General features: G+C 43.1%; 1 long non-coding RNA gene and 2 other non-coding genes across 3 annotated transcripts in view; all 3 read right to left on the reverse strand.

Moving 5' to 3' along the window:
* The window catches only part of LOC143769236 (uncharacterized), a 29,653-nt gene extending 10,924 nt beyond the window's left edge, over positions 1-18,729 (reverse strand). Inside the window, exons 1-2 of the long non-coding RNA XR_013214288.1 lie at positions 18,666-18,729; positions 9,340-9,526 (exon numbers count right to left, since the gene is read on the reverse strand). This is a non-coding gene — a long non-coding RNA (uncharacterized LOC143769236). The remainder of the gene's footprint in view (positions 1-9,339; positions 9,527-18,665) is intronic.
* On the reverse strand, positions 8,003-8,192 carry LOC143770770 (U2 spliceosomal RNA). Its single transcript, XR_013214730.1, has one exon. It is a non-coding gene; the product is annotated as a U2 spliceosomal RNA (small nuclear RNA).
* On the reverse strand, positions 10,269-10,459 carry LOC143770778 (U2 spliceosomal RNA). Its single transcript, XR_013214734.1, has one exon. It is a non-coding gene; the product is annotated as a U2 spliceosomal RNA (small nuclear RNA).
* Positions 18,730-20,100: the final 1,371 nt, after the last annotated feature.

Here is a 20,100-nt window from a genome sequence, read left to right on the forward strand (position 1 = left end):
GTTCATGGCAATAGAGGCTTGTCTTTAGTGAATATTGGTGATGTAGAGTTATACTTATTAAGTGGCACAGTGACTGAGGGAAGGTGGATGGGGTACTTAACATGTACTGGGATAGAGGTTGGGTACTTGTGGCTATAAAAGCTGCCTACAGGAGAAAAAGTCTGGTAAGGTTTAAGAATGGGGTGGTGTAATAGATAGAGAGGATATCACGGTATAAGCCTACCAGTAATGCCTGGAATGCAACGCAGGGTTTAAAGAGAAAAGAGACTGTACAGCCTGCAAGAAGTAAAATGCGATGTTATAAACCCCTGTATGGGTGATAGTATATGCGGCCAAGTAAGTGTAGGGCACAACTTGTAATAACCTTAATGTCAGCTGGCGTCACGGTGTCCACCGCTGTGTAGGTAAATGGTAGTGGTGGGAAGGCCGTATTTAAATGTGTCCATGGCAGGATAATCAGCCGGAAACAGCTGCGGGGTGTGTATTGCATGTGTAGCGGCATGTCATCGCCCTGCGTGGAGGCGGAAGTGGCGTGCCGAGATGGGCTGTGTATGTCATCCCGGGGTAGGTGTATTAACACTGGGTGGCTGGCAAGTGGATATGACGCGCCGGAAGTGACGCGCCAGGGGCCGGGAAATGAGTGTACCGCTGCCATGTTTGAGGAGGCAGGCTAATAACATTACCCTAGTGCGCATGATCACTATGATGCTCCCTGGTAAGGCGGAGATAATATGTGGGCGTGGATAACCCAAAATAGGAGTGTATGGGGCAGACTAATGTGAGCCTTGTATGAAATGGGGGAACAGGCGTATAACTGCGAAACATTAACCCCTTATTAAATGTCTATAAGAGGTGTATGGAAGAATGTATAATATCCTAATGGGATGGTGGGGCATAAAGTGAAGAAGTTAGCTGTAATGCACGTTGGCCATCTTGGTTGCAGATTTGGTGCAGAAAATAATCTGCAGCATGTCAATTCTATGTATATTTATGCCCTACTTTTTTTTAACATTCGCTTCACTCATTCAATTTAAAAACACAGGCAAAAATGTGCATTTTTCCTGCTAAAAGATGCAGAAATGGTGCAGAAATTTTACTCAATGTGTGCACATACTCTTATTTGTATTATATTGTTCACCCATGGACTGTCATGGTCTTGAGTACATTTCCTTGCGATATAACCCTCAAAATTGCATAGCCTTTAAGTCTAGGAGTACCAATACATGACAATATGAACATATTATTTGTTTATGAGGCCGTTCTTTATGTCTTATACATGGTGCATAGGAGTCCCTTATTTTTGCCGTTTCTTGCTTCCATCATAAATGAAACTGAAATTTTCTGTTTTTTTAACCCCTTTCTGACATCGGACGTACTATCCCGTCGAGGTGGGGTGGGCCCGTATGACCACCGACGGGATAGTACGTCCAGCGCGATCGGCGGCGCTCACGGGGGGATCGCGGCCGATCGCGGCCGGGTGTCAGCTGCCTATCGCAGCTGACATCCGGCACTATGTGCCAGGAGCGGTCACGGACCGCTCCCGGCACATTAACCCCCGGCACACCGCGATCAAACATGATCGCGATGTGCCGGCGGTGCAGGGAAGCATCGCGCAGGGAGGGGGCTCCCTGCGGGCTTCCCTGAGCCCCCCGCAGCAACGCGATGTGATCGCGTTGCTGCGAGGGTCTTACCTCCCTCCCTGCCTGCTCCAGACCTGGATCCAAGATGGCCGCGGATCCGGGTCCTGCAGGGAGGGAGGTGGCTTCACAGAAGCCTGCTCAGAGCAGGCACTGTGAAGCAGCCTGCACTTCTCTCAGATCGGTGATCTGTCAGAGTGCTATGCAAACTGGCAGATCACCGATCTGTATTGTCCCCCCCTGGGGCAAAGTAAAAAAGTAAAAAAAAAATGTTTCCAAATGTGTAAAAAAAAATAAAAAAAAATATTCCAAAATAATGAAAAAAAAAAATATATTATTCCCATAAATACATTTCTTTATCTAAATAAAAAAAAAACAATAAAAGTACACATATTTAGTATCGCCGCGTCCATAAACGACCCGACCTATAAAACTGGCCCACTAGTTAACCCCTTCAGTAAACACCGTAGGAAAAAAAAAAAAAACGAGGCAAAAAACAACGCTTTATTATCATACCGCCGAACAAAAAGTGGAATAACACGCGATCAAAAAGACAGATATAAATAACCATGATACCACTGAAAGCGTCATCTTGTCCCGCAAATAACGAGCCGCAATACAGCATGATCAGCAAAAAAATAAAAAAGTTATAGTCCTGAGAATAAAGCGATGCAAAAATAATTATTTTTTCCATAAAATAGTTTTTATCGTATAAAAGCGCCAAAACATAAAAAAATAATATAAATGAGGTATCGCTGTAATCGTACTGACCCGAAGAATAAAACTGCTTTATCAATTTTACCAAACGCAGAACAGTATAAACGCCTCTCCCAAAAGAAATTCATGAATAGCTGGTTTTTGGTCATTCTGCCTCACAAAAATCGGAATAAAAAGCGATCAAAAAATGTGACGTGCCCAAAAAGTTACCAATAAAAACGTCAACTTGTCCCGCAAAAAACAAGACCTCACATGACTCTGAGGACTCAAATATGGAAAAATGATAGCTCTCAAAATGTGGTAACTAGTGTTGAGCATTCCGATGCTGCAAGTATCGGGTATCGGCCGATACTTGCTGTATCGGAATTTCCGATACCGAGATCCGATATTTTTGTAATATCGGATATCGGTATCGAAACAACATTAATGTAAAAAGGTGTAAAAGAAAGAATTAAAATAAAAAAAATCGCTATACTCACCTGTCCGACGCAGCCGGGACCTCGGCGATTGTAAGCGGCAGCGTTGTTTCTTTAAAATTCGCGCTTTTACTTGCTTACGTGAATTCCCGGCTTCTGATTGGTCAGGGCGGCCATGTTGCCGGGACTCGGACCAATCACAGCAAGCCGTGACGAAATTACGTCACGGCTTGCTGTGATTGGTCCGCGTCCCGGCAACATGGCCGCCATTAACCAATCACAAGCCGTGACGTCACGGGAGGCTGGACACGCGCTTATTTTGAAAAGCGCGCGTGTCCAGCCTCCCGTGACGTCACGGCTTGTGATTGGTCACGGCGCCATATTGCCGGGATGCGGACCAATCACAGCAAGCCGTGACGAAATTACGTCACGGCTTGCTGTGATTGGTCCGCGTCCCAGGAACATGGCCGCCATTAACCAATCACAAGCCGTGACGTCACGGGAGGCTGGACACGCGCTTATTTTGAAAAGCGCGCGTGTCCAGCCTCCCGTGACGTCACGGCTTGTGATTGGTCACGGCGCCATATTGCCGGGACGCGGACCAATCACAGCAAGCCGTGACGTAATTTCGTCACGGCTTGCTGTGATTGGTCCGAGTCCCGGCAACATGGCCGCCCTGACCAATCAGAAGCCGGGAATTCACGTAAGCAAGTAAAAGCGCGAATTTTAAAGAAACAACGCTGCCGCTTACAATCGCCGAGGTCCCGGCTGCGTCGGACAGGTGAGTATAGCGATATTTTTTATTTTAATTCTTTATTTTACACATTTATATGGTTCCCAGGGCCTGAAGGAGAGTTTCCTCTCCTTCAGACCCTGGGAACCATCAGGAATACCGTCCGATACCTGAGTCCCATTGACTTGTATTGGTATCGGGTATCGGTATCGGATTGGATCCGATATTTTGCCGGTATCGGCCGATACTTTCCGATACCGATACTTTCAAGTATCGGACGGTATCGCTCAACACTAGTGGTAACGCAAAAAATATTTTTTTGCAATAAAAAGCGTCTTTCAGTGTGTGACGGCTGCCAATCATAAAAATCCGCTAAAAAACTCTCTATAAAAGTAAATCAAACCCCCCTTCATCACCCCCTTAGTTAGGGAAAAATAAAAAAAATGTATTTATTTCCATTTTCCCATTAGGGTTAGGGTTAGGGCTAGGGTTGGGGCTAGGGTTAAGGCTACAGTTAGGGTTGGGGCTAAAGTTAGGGTTAGGGTTGGGGCTAAAGTTACGGTTAGGGTTTAGATTACATTTACGGTTGGGAATAGGGTTGGGATTAGGGTTAGGGGTGTGTCAGGGTTAGAGGTGTGGTTAGGGTTACTGTTGGGATTAGGGTTAGGGGTGTGTTTGGATTAGGGTTTCAGTTATAATTGGGGGGTTTCCACTGTTTCGGCACATCAGGGGCTCTCCAAACGCGACATGGCGTCCGATCTCAATTCCAGCCAATTCTGCGTTGAAAAAGTAAAACAGTGCTCCTTCCCTTCTGAGCTCTCCCGTGTGCCCAAACAGGGGTTTACCCCAACATATGGGGTATCAGCGTACTCAGGACAAATAGGACAACAACCTTTGGGGTCCAATTTCTCCTGTTACCCCTGGGAAAATACAAAACTGGGGGCTAAAAAATAATTTTTGTGGGAAAAAAAGGATTTTTTATTTTCACGGCTCTGCGTTATAAACTGTAGTGAAACACTTGGGGGTTCAAAGTTCTTACAACACATCTAGATAAGTTCCTTGGGGGGTCTAGTTTCCAAAATGGGGTCACTTGTGCGGGGCTTCTACTGTTTAGGTACATTAGGGGCTCTGCAAACGCAATGTGACGCCTGCAGACCATTCCATCTAAGTCTGCATTCCAAATGGCGCTCCTTCAATTCCGAGCCCTTCCATGCGTCCAAACGGTGGTTCCCCCCACATATGGGGTATCAGCGCACTCAGGACAAATTGGACAACAACTTTTGGGGTCCAATTTCTCCTGTTACCCTCAGGAAAATACAAAACTGGGGGCTGAAAAATAATTTTTGTGGGAAAAAATTTTTGTTTTATTTTTACGGCTCTGCATTATAAACTTCTGTGAAGCACTTGGTGGGTCAAAGCACTCACCACACATCTAGATAAGTTCCTTAGGGGGTCTACTTTCCAACATGGTGTCACTTGTGGGGGGTTTCTACTGTTTAGGTACATTAGGGGCTCTGCAAACGCAATGTGACGCCTGCAGACCATTCCATCTAAGTCTGCATTCCAAATGGCGCTCCTTCACTTCCGAGCCCTTCCATGCGTCCAAACGGTGGTTCCCCCCCACATATGGGGTATCAGCGCACTCAGGACAAATTGGACAACAAATTTTGGAGTCCAATTTCTCCTGCTACCCTCGGAAAAATACAAAACTGGGGGCTAAAAAAATAATTTTTGTGGGAAAAAATTTTTGTTTTATTTTTACGGCTCTGCATTATTAACTTCTGTGAAGCCCTTGGTGGGTCAAAGCACTCAAAACACATGTAGATAAGTTCCTTAGGGGGTCTACTTTCCAAAATGCTGTCACTTGTGGGGGGTTTCAATGTTTAGGCACATCAGTGGCTCTCCAAACGCAACATGGCGTCCCATCTCAATTCCTGTCAATTTTGCATTGAAAAGTCAAACGGTGCTACTTCCCTTCCGAGCTCTCCCATGCGCCCAAACAGTGGTTTACCCCCACATATGGGCTATCAGCGTACTCAGGACAAATTGTACAACAACTTTTGGGGTCCAATTTCTTCTCTTACCCTTGGGAAAATATAAAATTGGGGGTGAAAAGATAATTTTTGTGAAAAAATATGATTTTTTATTTTTACGGTTCTGCATTATAAACTTCTGTGAAGCACTTGGTTTGTCAAAGTGCTCACCACACCTCTAGATAAGTTCCTTAGGGTGTCTACTTTCCAAAATGGTGTCACTTGTGGGGGGTTTCAATGTTTACGCACATCAGGGGCTCTCCAAACGCAACATGACGTCCCATCTCAATTCCTGTCAATTTTGCATTGAAAAGTCAAACGGCGCTCCTTCCCTTCCGAGGTCTCCCATGCGCCCAAACAGTGGTTTATCCCCACATATGGGGTATCAGCGTACTCAGGACAAATTGTACAACAACTTTGGGGTCCAATTTCTTCTCTTACCCTTGGGAAAATAAAAAATTGGGGGCGAAAAATAATTTTTGTGAAAAAATATGATTTTTTATTTTTACGGTTCTGCATTATAAACTTCTGTGAAGCACTTGGTGGATCAAAGTGCTCACCACACCTCTAGATAAGTTCCTTAGGGGGTCTACTTTCCAAAATGGTGTCACTTGTGGGGGGTTTCAATGTTTAGGCACATCAGGGGCTCCCCAAACGCAACATGGCGTCCCATCTCAATTCCAGTCAATTTTGCATTGAAAAGTCAAATGGCGCTCCTTCGCTTCTGAGCTCTGTCATGCGCCCAAACAGTGGTTTACCCCCACATATGGGGTATCGGCGTACTCAGGACAAATTGTACAACAACTTTTGGGGTCCATTTTCTCCTGTTACCCTTGGTAAAATAAAACAAATGGGAGCTGAAGTAAATTTTTGTGAAAAAAAGTTAAATGTTCATTTTTATTTAAACATTCCAAAAATTCCTGTGAAGCACCAGAAGGGTTAATAAACTTCTTGAATATGGTTTTGAGCACCTTGAGGGGTGCAGTTTTTAGAATGGTGTCACACTTGGGTATTTTCTATCATATAGACCCCTCAAAATGACTTCAAATGAGATGTGGTCCCTAAAAAAAATGGTGTTGTAAAAATGAGAAATTGCTGGTCAACTTTTAACCCTTATAACTTCCTAACAAAAAAAAATTTTGGTTCCAAAATTGTGCTGATGTAAAGTAGACATGTGGGAAATGTTACTTATTAAGTATTTTGCGTGACATATCTCTGTGATTTAAGGGCATAAAAATTCAAAGTTGGAAAATTGCAAAATTTTCAGAATTTTCGCCAAATTTCCATTTTTTTTTGCAAATAAACGCAGGTAATATCAAAGAAATTTTACCACTATTATGAAGTACAATATGTCACGAGAAAACAATGTCAGAATCGCCAAGATCCGTTGAAGCGTTCCAGAGTTATAACCTCATAAAGGGACAGTGGTCAGAATTGTAAAAATTGGCCCGGTCATTAACGTGCAAACCACCCTTGGGGGTGAAGGGGTTAAATAAAAAATAAATTGTTTTAGTTAAATTATATATTATTTAACATCCTTTTAATATTTTTCCTTCTATACAAGTCACTGTACAGAAAAAAATGTTTATTTTTTTCCCTGTGAAATACAATTTCTTGTCTGTTTGCAGTGTTTTATTGTAACTCCTTAACATGGAGTAAGAGAGTGACACCATTGTTCTCTGCCTTGATCTGTGAGTCAGAGATTCTTCCATGGGTCTTCCCCATGCTGTTCTTCCATTCAGCTCTTTTCCCATCTATTTGAACCTTTTCCCTGACCCATAACTCTTTGTAGTATTTGATGGGAAAAAAGTATGGCTTTCCTATTAACTCCCATTATACTTGTTACTCGAAATGAGCAGGCTAGTATTAAGAATTGCTTGGTTTGAGCAACGAGCACCTGAGCATTTTGGTGCTCGCTCATCCCTAGGATTTTTACAACATATTTTCCACAATGACCTTCTGGTATAGCATCATTTTAGTGAACCTCTCCGCCTCAGGAAGGAGTGTTGCAAGGTTCTCTTGAGAGAGACAATGTTTTACAAAAGAAATCATAATGTCAGAAATGTGGTATGTATGGGAGAACTACTCATGGGATACTTAAATTAAAACACTAAGTGTTAGGGCCTAACTTTGTAGATGGTATATTTGCAGCACTGTAACAAAGGCCAAACACATGACTACATCTTAACACACCTGTTGCAAACAGGAAAGATAGATTGATTGGTTACATTAATTACATTATATGTTGAATGCAATACAATGCTTTATATACATAGGTGAAAACAATACACACACAAGATGTAGCAGAGTTGGTCAAGTTAAATCAACCAAAATGCATTTGGCATCTGAAATGTGCAACTTTGACCCTGAGTAAAAAAAAATGCAGAGAAAAATAATTCAAATAATGGTTTGAAACACAACTTGGTTTGATTTCAATTCAATCTGTTTTTGGAAACCGGATCAGAGAAGGAGTGCACTGTTCCCGGAAATGCTGCAATAAAGGGTCAATGCGTGGAATGGACAGAGCAAGCTCTTTTTCCATCTACCTGTTGTAAAAATCCATTTAATATATGATCCCCAAATAGGTGACGTATCAGATATTAAACTGATAAGAACAGATTTTTTTTTTCTTGATTGCGTCAGAAAGACGTGGCATTACATAAAAATTTCAATTCTGGACATAAAAATGTCACCAGCGTCTTCATCATCCGTATTCAATCTTTTTATTCTTTTTTTTATACTTATTTATGTATTAAAATAAAATGAAACAACATAAACATAACATCTCAAAAACAACAAAATAATCACATCATAAGCAAAATCAATCACTTTTTTCTGTGTCTTCACTTCTTCCTTTCCAGCACAACACTATTTATGTTATCTTAAACACCGCCTTTTTGGCTGAGTAAAATAAAACATCCAACAAATCGTCTGGAATTCGTTCATCACTTTTCTCTGAAAGCTCCAAAACATTATCAGTTACTTCTATAGGAATTTTATATTGTTCACAAAACCTCTTTGGATGGGCCTTAAAACTCTTCTCCACATTCTTCCTCATTATTTTAAGTTGTCCTGTATCTAAGTTCTCCTGACCTTATTTATTTTCCTCCAAAAAACATTTTGTTTGGCTTAGTTCACCAGTTTTAACTTCATCAGACCTTTCTTCTGCTTTTGGTTATTCCTTCTCTTCTTTATCCTCTTTTTTCTTGCCTTGTTTCTTCCACCTATTAGGAAAATCCCTAAATTTGTGGTCTAATTCCCGGCACAGATCACACATTTTTATTTTTTCAGTCTTTTGCTATATGACCTTCTTCCCTACACACATAACAAGTAATCTTCTTACAATCCTTAGAAAAGTGAGCTTCTTTATAACACTTCCGACACCAATTTTCAAGACCTTCAAAAAGCAAATGTCCATATACACTGCCAATCTGAATGTTTGGATTAATCAATCTTAAAGTTCCATCCTCAAGTTTTTCAAAGGTGACAAAAAATTTCCACTTACCAGTCCAAAGGCCATGCTTATTCATTATCTTACACTTAATATCTGCCTCCTCACACTGTAGCAGGAGAGTAGTTCTAATGTCCTCAACTGCCACCCTTGGGGAAGCCATCTTTACAATGACCAGTCTCTCTTTCCCAGGAAAATGGGGTATCATAGACACATCATCAAATTCCACTGTTTTCTCCAAACCCTTGCAACTTGTGTCTGCTTGTTCACAAAATTTCTTCTCCTCAAAGCAAATGTCATAGACTCCTTTTTTTGTATAGTCCATAACAGCCACAAATTCCCTCTTATTTACCTTCACAGAATTTCAAACAGCAGCTTCACAATCCAGCTCAGATTTTTCTCCGCCTTGAATTTCTCCTCCATGATAAAACATAGCGTTTCTCGGATCTCTCTGCATTTGACAATCCTCACTGCAAGATGTTCTCCTCACCAGACATATCCATTCCTGGATCCATAATCTCCATCACTGGAAGGGACACCTACACAAACACGTCAATGAATGCAAGGTTGATCACTTCCCATTGTCTGGGTACTAATCCACCTGCCCACAACAGCAAGGGGTTGAAGTCCTTTGTTACAAGAACAATCCCCCAAGGTCAACAGGAAGGGTACCCCAGACACCTCAGGTCAGACCAACCATAGCAACTATAAGATCATTTTTTGGGGATGTAATCAACCAAGGTATCACTTCAATGGGTACAACGGCACCGACCTGACACTTTGTAGGCTTCCTTGCACAATCCTGCTGACAGGTTCCCCCAAAGTGATAATTTTTATCATCTTCACCATGGGGCTGATGCTTGCAGGATTATCTGTGAGAGTGTATTTAGGCTAGTTTGTATTGTTACCTTATTAGCAATCCCTCCTTGGTAAAGACCATTAAAATGAGCACTAAATAAAGAGGCTCATATCTCTGGAACTGTATGGCTGATTTAAAAAGAACAAAAAAATATTCAGGGAAGCAACCAGAATAAAATGCTACTAAACACTTGATGCTTTTGACTTGGTGAAAGGTCTTCTTATAATACTTAAATAAATGCTTTACATACATAGGTGAAAAGAATATACACAAAACGTAGCAAGGTTGGTCAAGTTAAATCAAGCAAATTGCATTTGGCAACTTTAATGTGCAACTTTGACCCTTAAAAGAATTCACATAATGGTGTAAAACACAACTCGTGTTGATTTCAATTAAATCTGTTTTTGGAAACCGGATCAGAGAAGGAGTACACTGTTCCCGGAGATACTGCAATAAAGGGTCAATGCGTGGAGTGGACAGAGCAAGTTCTTTTCCATCTCCCTGTTCTAAAAATCCATTTTATATAAGGTCCCCAAATAGGGGAAGTATCAGATATTAAACTAGTAAGAACAGATTTATTTTTTTATACCAAACCAGATAGGCTTGAGCATAATTCTCAATCAAATTTAGGCTTAGAAAAAGCTTCAAATGATACTCAGCCTTCATCATGCATGGTATATAATCAAACAAAGTATAGCTTTATCAAAATCTTTCTTACAATAAAACACTAATTAAACTTAAGAAAACGCCACTTCTTAAATTTCCAAATTCCCTCAGCATCAATAGCAATTCACCTTTTCTGGTCCCATAGGTAAACCACATAAATATGTGACAGAATCAACTTCAAACACTCATTAACCAACACCCTCTTCCTTTTGAAAATTAACAAATTCCTCGCATCCCATAAACTTTCAATTACACTTACAACCAACAGCCATAAAATCCTATCCTTCACTCGACTATATGCTTCCAATCCAAACACCTCAAGTTTCCAGTTAACATACGTCACCCCAGCCAATTCTTTACAAAGACCACCCATACCTGTCACGGGGATACAAGGAGGGCGAGAGCTAATAACCCGGGCCCCTGCAATTTCCCTCAGACTAGGGAAACCCTGTCTGACCCTCTACCTGAAGTCTACACTGAAGGTGTGCATGTTCAGGCCTCCACCCTCACCCTGACTCCTGATTCAGCCCTAGACTGAACACCACCGCCCACCACCCAGTGAATGCAATAGACCAATACCCACAGTTATAACAAACAAGGATAAAGGAAAATATACACCACGCCGCAGTCAATCAGGAATACACTATAAAGGTGCAGGGCAAAATAAATACAAATATAGGAAGGAGTAAATAAGACAAAGGAAAATACACCACCAGCAAAGATTCTCCAACAACCATCTCTCCACTCCGGACCGAGATAACTACGGATAAGACAGAAGCTATAATCGGCGACGCCCAAAGATCAGGAGAACCATTTAAAGGAAATGGGCATGGCCCAGCTTCCAATCCAAGGATCACATAAATTAACCCCGGAGCAGCCAGACGAAAACTAGCCGACGCCAATGCGCAAACAGTGGTCAAACGCGGAATTACCGCTGTCTGTCAGACGACCTGGTCTGAACAGTGTCCGACATGACAGTACCCCGCCTTCTATGAGGGACCCCAGGGCCCTCACGGCTTATAGGACCCGGTTTGTCCGGATGGCGATGCGGAATGTCCGAGGCTGGTACCCAGGACCTCTCCTCAGGCCCATAACCACGCCAGTGTACCAAATATTGAAAAGTGCGGCGCACCACACGAGAGTCAACCACCCTGGAGACTTCAAATTCTAGGTTACATCCACCAAGACTGGAGGTGGCATAGGCGCCGCGTCCACAGAACCCACCACCTTCTTAAGAAGAGACCTGTGGAACACGTTGTGTATTTTATACACCATATGGAGCTCCAGTCGGTACGCTACTGGGTTAATGACAGCCGTGACCCTAAATGGACCAATAAACCGTGGACCCAATTTAAGGGATGGTATCTTGAGTCTTATATTTTTTGTGGATAACCACACCCAGTCATCCACTCAGGTCCGGACCTGGCACACGCCTACTGTCAGTCACACGTTTGTACCTAGCACCCACACTCAACAGGCGCTGTTTCACTCTCCTCCAGACTGATGACAATTGTGTTCCTAACTGGTCTTCCTCCGGAACGCCGGAAGAGCCTCTCTGACTCAACGTACGAAACTGAGGATGTAGCCCGTAAACACAAAAAACGGAGACTCCCCAGACGACTCCTGGCGGTGATTATTGATGGCAAACTCAGCCAAAGGAAGAAAGGTAGACCACTCCAGGACTCCTGGTTATCAGAGACAAAGCAGCGCAAGTACTGCTCCAAATTTTGGTTCATACGCTCGGTCTGACCATTTGACTGGGGATGAAACGCAGACGAATGAGACAACTTGATCCCCAGCCATGAGCAAAATGCTTTCCAAAATTTTGCCACAAACTGAGTACCCCTATCTGACACGATGTCAGATGGAACTCCATGAAGCCTGACCACCTCCTGCACAAACACCTGAGCAAGAGTCTTAGCGTTAGGTAAAGAAGGCAAAGACACAAAGTGCGACATTTTTGAAAACCGATCCACAATCACCAAAATTACCATGTTCCCAGCTGAGGGAGGCAAATCAGTGATGAAATCCATGGAGATTTCCGTCCATGGCTTACTAGGTACCTCCAGAGGAAGTAGTGTGCCAACAGGACAGGAGCCTGGCGTCTTCGCCCTAGCGCACGTGGTGCAAGCTGACACATATGAGACCACGTCCTGTCGGATTTTGGGCCACCAAAACCGACGTGACACCAACTCCAAAGTACCTCTAACCCCTGGGTGGCCAGCCAGGACAGTATTATGATGCTCCGCCAACACCTTTAGGCGGAGATGAAGCGGTACAAAAGATTTGTTGATGGGAAGCTCAGATGGTACCTCCTCCTGAGCCTCGGCAATCTCAGCCTCAACCTCGGTAGTGAGGGCTGAAACCACAACACCCTTTTGGAGAATGGGTACTGGGTCTTCCCGAGGTTCTCTCCCCAGAAAACACCTGGACAGAGCATCCGCCTTAGTGTTTTTAGACCCTGGTCTGTAAGTGACAACAAAGTTGAACCACGTGAAAAACAGTGCCCAGCGAGCCTGCCTGGGAGACAGATGCTTGGCTGACTCCAAATACAGCAGATTCTTATGGTCGGTAATAACATTGACCTGATGTACCGACCCCTCCAAGAAGTGTCGCCATTCCTCAAAGGCCAACTTAATAGCCAACAACTCCCTGTTGCCGATATCGTAGTTACGTTCAGCGGACGACAGTTTTTTTGAGAAATAGGCACACTGACGCAAACCACTCAAGGATGAGCCTTGAGATAGTACTGCCCCCACACCAACCTCAGATGCATCGACATCCACGACAAAGGGTTTAGATACGTCTGGCTGCACAAGAGTGGGGGCTGAAACAAAACTGTTCTTGAGAAATTCAAATGCGTGAACAGCAGCCTCAGGCCAAACGGAGAAATTGGTACCCTTTTTAGTCATGTCAGTTAGCGGTTTAGCAATGATAGAAAAATCCTTGATAAATTTCCTAGAGTAGTTAGAAAACCCAAGGAACTGCTGAAGTGCTTTCAGGTTATCAGGACGTTCCCAATGCAGCACCGCTTGCACCTTAGCGGCATCCATTTTAAAACCAGAAGCAGACACAATATAACCCAAGAACGGCAACTCTTGAGCAAAAAATACACATTTCTCAAGTTTAGCGTACAGCTTATTCTCTCTGAGAAGCTGTAACACCTGCCTGACATGATCTAAATGAGCATCACGGTCGCAAGAATATATGAGAATGTCATCTAGGTACACGATAACGAATTTCCCCAAAACATGTGAGAACACATCATTGATGAAATGTTGGAACACTGCAGGTGCGTTAGTTAACCCAAAAGGCATCACCAAATTTTCAAAATGACCCTCAGGGGTATTAAAAGCCGTCTTCCACTCATCACGTTGACGGACTCTTATGAGGTTGTACGCCCCCCTGAGGTCAAGCTTGGTAAACCACTTAGCACCTGCCACCTGGTTGAACAAGTCTGGTATCAGTGGCATAGGGTATGGATCACGAACCGTAATCTGGTTCAACTCCCTGAAATCCAAACACGGGCGTAATCCGCCATCTTTCTTCTTCACGAAGAAGAACCCTGCTGCCACCGGCGAGGATGACGGCCTGATGTGCCCTTTGCTCAAACTTTCAGAAATGTAATCCTTGAGCGCTTGTCTCTCCGGACCGGAGATGTTGAACATCCTTACTTTAGGCAACTTGGCCCCTAGTTTAAACCTGATAGAACAGTCATAGGAGCGGTGTGGCGGCAACTCGGAACAACCCTTCTCAGAGAACACATCCGCATAATCCTGAAGTGACTCAGGAATGCTTGAAGTCACAGCGGACACACATGTGGCCAGGCAATTCTCCTGACAGAAATCACTCCACTGGATTATGTCCTGAGTTTTCCAGTCAATCACCGGGTTGTGTGTAGACAACCATGGAAAACCCAGAACCAATTGGGCCGGAAGACTCTTGAGCACCTTACATGTGACCTGCTCGAAATGAAGAACCCCAATGTGGAGTTTAACCTCAGCCACGAACTCAGTAATCTCCCCCTGTGGAAGAGGAGCAGAATTGATGGTGACCACACGGTTAGGATGAGGCAGTTTTTCAATCTTAAAACCAGCTGTGCGCGCAAACTCTTCATCAATGAGATTTGTGGCGGAACCACTATCCACAAAAATAGTGATTGATATCTCTCTGCCAGCGACAACAACTTTGGCAGGGAGCATGCACTGAGAAATCATCATGGAGGATATACATAAGCTCAGATTGGACTCCTCCACACCCTCTGAAGTTTTCCACCGTTGCGTTTTTCTTTAACAGCAGAGGACAGATATTAATAAAATGACCAGTTTTACCGCAGAAAAAACAGGCTCCCTGCTTCCTGAGTACAGGGGTACGATTCTTAACATGTGACACCCCTGCGATTTGCATAGATTCCGTGGGCTCACCTGCAGCAACCTCACGTGAACCTAAACCTTCACCCACAGGCGGTGTCTCATGATTCCCCTGACGCAAACGGCGATCAATGCAGACAACAAGACTCATAGTGGAATCTAGTGAAGCAGGAGTCTCGTACATCAGGAGGGCTTTTTTAACCCTATTAGAAACTCCATGAATAAAGTGACTCTGCAATGCTGGCTCATTCCACTGAGTGTCAACCGCCCAGCGGCGAAATTCAGAACAGTAATCCTCTGCAACACGCTCCCCCTGGTAAATAGTGCGTAACTTAGATTCTGCTAGAGCCATTCTGTCTGGATCGTCGTAAATGTGTCCTAGAGCAGAAAAGAAACCCTCCACTGAGTTAAATGCAGCAGAATCAGACGGCAACGAAAATGCCCATGCTTGGGGATCCCCACTTAATAATGACACCAGGCCCACACGTTGAGCCTCATTACCAGAGGAGATCGGGCGCATACGGAAATACAGTTTGCAAGCTTCACGAAAAGAAACAAATTTACTGCATTCCCCAGCAAATTTTTCAGGCAAAGGAAACTTGGGCTCATTAACTCCTCCTGTTGCCCCAGCCTGTATATTAGATACTGCTAGTCCCTGTTGCTGCACTGCTCCCCTCAACTCAGTGACCTGTAGGGACAGCGCCTTCAACTGTCGGGTTATGGAAGTCATGGGATCCATGACAAAACACAGAGAAGAAAAAAAAAAAAAAAAGAACCCCCTTTTTTTTTTGTTGTTTGGCCGATTATAATGTCACGGGGATACAAGGAGGGCGAGAGCTAATAACCCGGGCCCCTGCAATTTCCCTCAGACTAGGGAAACCCTGTCTGACCCTCTACCTGAAGTTTACACTGAAGGTGTGCATGTTCAGGCCTCCACCCTCACCCTGACTCCTGATTCAGCCCTAGACTGAACACCACCGCCCACCACCCAGTGAATGCAATAGACCAATACCCACAGTTATAACAAACAAGGATAAAGGAAAATATACACCACGCCGCAGTCAATCAGGAATACACTATAAAGGTGCAGGGCAAAATAAATACAAATATAGGAAGGAGTAAATAAGACAAAGGAAAATACACCACCAGCAAAGATTCTCCAACAACCAGCTCTCCACTCCGGACCGAGATAACTATGGATAAGACAGAAGCTATAATCGGCGACGCCCAAAGATCAGGAGAACCATTTAAAAGAAATGGGCATGGCCCAGCTTCCAATCCAAGGATCAGATAAATTAACCCCGGAGCAGCCAGACGAAAACTAGCCGACGCCAATGAGCAAACAGTGGTCAAACACGGAATTACCGCTGTCTGTCAGACGACCTGGTCTGAACAGTGTCCGACATGACAATACCCTTCCATACAGCAAACTCACAGTCCCACACCAATTGTCTGACATACTCTTTCGTACCACATCCATTCCTCTGGCATACCTTATATTTTATTAACTCCCTCCTCTTTTGCATATCCCTAACGGGCAAAATATCTTGTAACATCATCCAAACAATATCTCTGTCTATTCGTCACACCTTCTATACTTAGTTTCTTCCACATCTCAGGCACCTCTTCACCTCTCAATCCATTAATATCACATACAACCTCACGCTCACGCTCCATCCTAATAACTTTTTTCTTTTTCCTAAAATCATTCATACTAACAGACAACAAATCATACTTCCTTATAAATTTCTCAACACAGGTATCAAGCATACCACACCAGACACCTAAAGGTAACAGGCACACTAGCATCTCTTTTCACCCACTTCAAACCATACGACATCCATCCGGCCGAATACTTCATCATATAGGCACACTTATTAACTTTCTCCAAACATACTACAAACTTTTTCACATAACTAATTCCCAAAAAGAAATCAACACTCAAAAAATTCAGCCGACATTAACACATAACTTAAACACAGACTCCCGCTTCAATTTCTCCATGCGACTTCCCCAGAGAAAATTAAATATAAATTTCTAAGTTTTTTTGATTTTCTTAAACACAGCAGGATACACATTCCCAGCAAATAACAAAATAGGCAAAATAACCGCCCTAATAATTAAGACCTTCCCAGTTAGAGTCAATTCTCTTAATCTCCCAAAATTTAATTTACGCACCACTCTCTCCCCACACTCATCCCAACTTTCATTCCCCTTCAAATCATCATTGAACTTAATCCCAAGCACCTTCAATGCACCATCCTCACATTTCACACCATCCATCCTAACATTTCTATCACCAAAACATTTAAAAGAACTTTTTTGCCCAATTAACCCTAAAAGCTGACACACTACAAAACAGACTTAATACTAACCTTGCCCTATTCATTGCAGCCATACCCTCAATCACTATCACCACATAATCCATATAACCCGAAATTCTCACATCCTTCCCACCACTCCCAAAAATCAACACACCTTTCATAACCTTATCCTTCCTAACCATGCACATCAATAACTCAATCATACTACTGAACAAAATAGGGGACATGGGACACCCCTGACGTACTCCAGATTTAATTCTCACTTTATCACTCAAACACCTATTCACCAAAAATTCGCTTGTCACATTACCATACAAACTCCTAACACAACTCACAAAATTCCTCGAATAACCCATCTCGACCAAAACATGAAACAGAAAAATATGCCTGTTAAAGGCCTTTTCAAAATCAACTGAAAAAAACCCAAACATTTTTGCTTACGACTCATACAGTCTCCAATCACATCACGCACAAAAACCAGATTCTCAGTCATACTTCTCCCTGGCACCGCACATAATTGATCTTCATCCACCACATGACCAATCACTTCCCTCATCTGATTATCCAGCAACTTACGAAAAACTTTATAGTCAGCATTCAGGAGCGTGATCAGCCTCCAACTGCCCAATCCTTCCTATCACCTTTCTTATACACCAGAACCAACACTCCTCTCATTGAATCACACAACATGTTCTCCCTAAACATATACTGACACACTTCCACCAAATCAAATCGTATCCCATACCTTCACATACAATTCCACAGGCAATCAATCCTTTCCAGGTGTTTTATTCTTAATAGCAGACATAACTACTTTTTTTAACTTTATCCAACACAATTTCATCATCCAATATCTCACTTTTCTCCTCTCCCAAATGCCCATCCAAACAACCCAGCACATCAGTCATTATCCGGTCATCTACCCATTTTTTCACCATACAGCTCCTTATAGAACAACACAATCTCATCCAACACATCTTTTCCTTTCACACACTCACCTCCACCATTCACCACCTCATCCATATCCACTTTCTTACCAAACATTTTTTGAAGAAAAACCTTGTGCATTTTGAATCCCTTTCCAAATGTTCGATTTTAGAACGGTAAATAATTTCTTTCCCTTTTCCCTCAATAAATTCCTTAATCTCATCTTTCAGCTGACACATCAAAACATCAACATTCAATCCAATCATCCTTAACTTTGGCAACAGCTCCAATCTATTACTTAGTTTGTTAAATTTTGCTCTATTCATAGCAGCTTTCTTCCTACCCCATTTTTTAAAGAAAATACCGATCTCACTCTGCAACCAATCCCACCATTCAAGCACATTCATAAATTTGTTTTATTTATCCCTCCACCTTACATACATCCCCCTAAAGTCACACATAATACTATCTTCTTCAAGCAAAAGCACATTAAGTTTCCACACACCCTCACCATATACAAAATTGCACTTACCTTCCAACTGTGCTCTCAAATACACATGATCAGAGAAAGGGACATCTTCCTGCTGTAAATTCCTACAAACAATAGTTTGAGAAGAAAAGAAAATATGGTCAGCTTTATAGGTTGCAGGAGGGGGTTTCCCCAAGGATAACTTCCACAGCATCCTGTAAAGAAAAATCTGTCACAAGACTCTTTGAGTCTTTTACCTGTTACATCCATCTTATCCCCCTCCGTCACACAGTTAAAATCTCCAATAAAAATTACTGGCATTTTCCCAGATAAAAAAAAACATCATTTCTCAAAAAACTTACAGCCTGTCCCCCTTATCTACCAGTGCATACATGTTTACCAACCTCACCCTCCATCTTCTACAATTTTGCTCACATATTACACACCTTCCTGCTTCCACCACTGTGTAACTCTCTACCTTAACCTCTCTACCATTCACCAAAACCACCACCCCAGAATTTTTATTACTCACACATCCAGACCACACACTGTCACTTAAGGGATCAGAGATCCCACATTCCTGGATGCAATACACATCCGCATTCAAATTACCCAAGTAGTCCAAGATTGCCACTCTCGGTACAGACTTAATCTGCCTTACATTTAGTGACAATATGCTGAGAGGATATTGAGTCTCCCTTTGTCAATTTGGGGACCCAAGGTGCGACAACACAACCTCTGCTGTACATTATCCTAACCCTTCTGGCGGCAGGATGCTTGATGTGCAGATGTCGTAGTTCACTCCTTCCCCCAAAAAAGATTCACTGTGAGGATCAGATGCAGTAGGATACACCCGAGCTGGACTAATACTGCAGTCACTCAATGAAGAAAAGGATGGTTCCATTTTTTCTTCTTAACAGAAGAACCTCCCTCCTCATCAGAACTACTATTCTGCTGATGAGAGTCAAAGTCTCCCTGACCTTCCTCCACCTCAGGGTCAAACACATGTTCACTCCAGTCCAAACGTGGCGTTTTAGACAGGTCAGACTCCTCTTCCCCTTGCAATGTGACCGTCATACCAGAGATTTCAGACTCCAGGTCCTCCACCAGGGATACCTCCATACTTGAAATGTCACCTTTTTCCCCAGTTACAGTCTCAGAATTGCTGTCATCCGAGGCAACAGAAGCAGCCCACTGTACTGGAGGCCCAGGCACCAACTCCATATTCCCTCTTTTGTTCACCTTGAACAAGCTCCTGAAAAATATCCTGTGCCTCCTCTTCATTCAGGCCACAATGGACAGTGGTGCAGACGATGGCGTATCTGCTGGTGCAGTAGACTGTTCTCTTCTCCCTGCTGCATATGAACCTTAGGCGTGATTTACAGTCTCTGAAAGAATGCCCCTTCTCTCCGCAGAGGTTGCAGGCAATGACATTTTTGCAATTAATGGAGAGATGACCCACCTCATTGCATTTCCTGCAAATAACAATTTTTATGTC

The sequence above is a fragment of the Ranitomeya variabilis genome, chromosome 4, assembly GCF_051348905.1.
Source record: "Ranitomeya variabilis isolate aRanVar5 chromosome 4, aRanVar5.hap1, whole genome shotgun sequence".
NCBI classification, from domain to species: domain Eukaryota; kingdom Metazoa; phylum Chordata; class Amphibia; order Anura; family Dendrobatidae; genus Ranitomeya; species Ranitomeya variabilis.